The sequence below is a fragment of the Octopus bimaculoides genome, chromosome 14 (assembly GCF_046866305.1).
Source record: "Octopus bimaculoides isolate indiv1 chromosome 14, ASM4686630v1, whole genome shotgun sequence".
NCBI classification, from domain to species: domain Eukaryota; kingdom Metazoa; phylum Mollusca; class Cephalopoda; order Octopoda; family Octopodidae; genus Octopus; species Octopus bimaculoides.
The window spans coordinates 24,720,172-24,722,671 of record NC_142941.1 but is presented as its reverse complement, the minus strand read 5'-3'; the positions used below and the strand labels follow the sequence as shown (position 1 = coordinate 24,722,671).

Below are 2,500 nucleotides of genomic sequence, written 5' to 3'. Positions count from 1 at the left end.
ACTGATTTTTGTTACGATGTTTCGTATACGAGACGTCGGATATAAACAAACAATAAGATCGAAGATGAAAAAAGGGTAATGAGCGTATAAGCCATATTTCGGGATCCTTTGCTCATATAACCCCGTAATCATCCACGAAGACATTGCTTCAATAGCCACTGAATCCTGTGGTGTAACATTATTGGATATACAAATTTTACATATTAAACATATTCCTGGAAGCTGGTCCGTAAGCATTAATAACTTGTAGAGATGCAGTATTTCGCTATGCAGCCATAACTTTAAAGTGTATTAAACGTTTTTATGAGTCAATACTGTGATGTACTGTGTAGGCAATGCACTTTGCATCACTTATATTCAGTGGCTATTTAAGCAATGTGTTTGTGGATGATTAAAGGGTTTGATAATTGCATATAAGTCCTCGACAAGCGGATGGGAAGGCCTACTTTTTTCTGTCACGGGCTTATACGCCCCATTATTATTATTTACAGGATTGTAAAACTCGGCACCGTATAACAAAACTATTCGCACCGATATATATATATATATATATATATATATATATATATATATATATATGTGTGTGTGTGTGTGTGTGTGTGTGTGTGTGTGTGTGTGTGTGTGTGTGTGTGTGTGTGTGTGTGTGTGCGTGTGTGTGTGTGTGTATGTATGTATGTATGTATGTATGTATGTATGTATGTCTCTTCAATTCTTTTTAATTATTATAAAACTTCCACTGAGGAGGGAGCCGGTTTCCAACAAAGATACAAGGCTCCATCTTTGGGATGTAGTTAGCACAGACAAATTCACATTTGCTACTTGAGTAAGGTTTTGAATATATTTACTGTTCCACTCACAGATTGCACTTGTAATGTACGAATTAGCTGGTCGATTTCTCTTTCTGAAAATCCCAGTTTATCCAAATTTGCCTTTAAGCATTTACTAACAAAACTCAGTGCTCCAATTATTAATGGTATGAATATGGATATAGAAGCTGGAGGTTTCGAAGCAGTTGTATGTATGTATTATGTGTTGTATGTATGCATGTATTATGTATGTGCGTGTTTGTATATATATATATATATATATATATATATATATATATATATATATATATATATATATATATATGTGTGTGTACGTGTATGTGTGTGCGTGTGTGTGTGTGTGAATGTGTGTGTGTGTTTGCTTGTGTGTGTGTGTGTGTGTGTGTGTGTGTGTGAGTGTATGTATATATGTTAGTCATCTGTCTCTGTTCTATGTCAAATTGATTAATCATCGCTACAATGCAAAATCCTTTCCACTGATTGTTTGTGTATATATAGTTGTATTCATCCAAGTGTATGTGTGTTGATTTGTTTATTCGGTCACGGAAAAATGATAAGTGAGTCACATGCGATATAGCTTAATAATTACATAATCATTGTTTTTTTTCATGGTTACATGTTTTTCCCCATCTGCAACTACAATGCCTTCATTTAATTTTCATAACCTTGAGAGAAGCCTTTCCGGTAAAAAAGAAAATTGTAAATATTTTCAAACGAAAAGGTGTGTGATTTAAGGGAGATTTGGCTGTTGTTTCTAGCACATTCCACGAGTACCTTCCTCGTTTCTTAGTCACTGTATTGACGTTTTTCAATAACTTTCTTCCCATAAGCACATTTTATGGAATGATGATGCTGATGTAACACACACGTGGTACATTGCTGGGATCTAAACAACAAAAAAATTTAAATTTAAATCCCTCTCCTCCATCCAAGCGAGGCCGTGTGCGTGTGCGTGTTTGTGTGTATAAGAAAACACATATTTACAGACAGAAAAGTATGCTATTAAAATAACTTATCTTTTATATACCTTTTTTTTTTAAATCACTGTGGATAAATTCCAGTACTGATCTCATGTTCTCCAATATTTTAAAATTATAAACAGAAATAATGAGGTGTAAAAGAATCAGGAATTTTCAATTTTTTTTTAAGCATAAATGTGCTTATGAGGAGAAAATTATTGAAAAAGATCAATACATGCGACAGTGACAAAGGTGGTCGTAGGATATGCTAGAAACAACAGCTAAATCTCCTTTAAATCACACACCTTTTCTTGTGAAAATATATAAATGTTATTTTTCTTTTTACCGAAAAGACTTTTCCATCGTTTTTAAGTACGTACTACAAAAAAAAAAAAAAAAAAAAAGGCCAAAATCGTTCCGGATAGTGGTAAGGAGGGGAATGGAGAGAGGTGAGAAAAAATTAGGGCATTCTTTGGTATACCGCTCAGGACAGAAAGTGAAAGAGAGTGGCACTCACTCGCTCTCTCTCTCTCTCTCTCTCTCTCTCTCACACATACACACATTATCTTTCATATACACGTGCATACATAAATACATATGCGTACATCTTTTATGTATGTATGTGTGTGCGTGTGTGTATGAGACAGAGAGACAGAGAATGATGTCTAAGTGGTGCTCTCTCTCTCTCTCACACACACACACACACGATCTAGT

The 2,500-nt window shown here is 34.5% G+C and overlaps 1 protein-coding gene across 5 annotated transcripts in view; it reads left to right on the top strand.

The window, feature by feature from the left end:
- LOC106869119 (prominin-1-A-like) overlaps positions 1 to 2,500 on the top strand; it is a 108,079-nt gene that overhangs the window by 9,360 nt on the left and 96,219 nt on the right. Inside the window, exon 1 of one of the 5 annotated variants that reach the window (XM_089362547.1) lies at positions 1,258 to 1,384. The exons of the other annotated variants lie outside the window; for them this stretch is intronic. The gene's annotated coding sequence lies outside the window, so the exon portion shown is untranslated. Of the gene's footprint in view, positions 1 to 1,257; positions 1,385 to 2,500 lie in introns of those variants that run through there. 5 annotated transcript variants of the gene reach the window in all.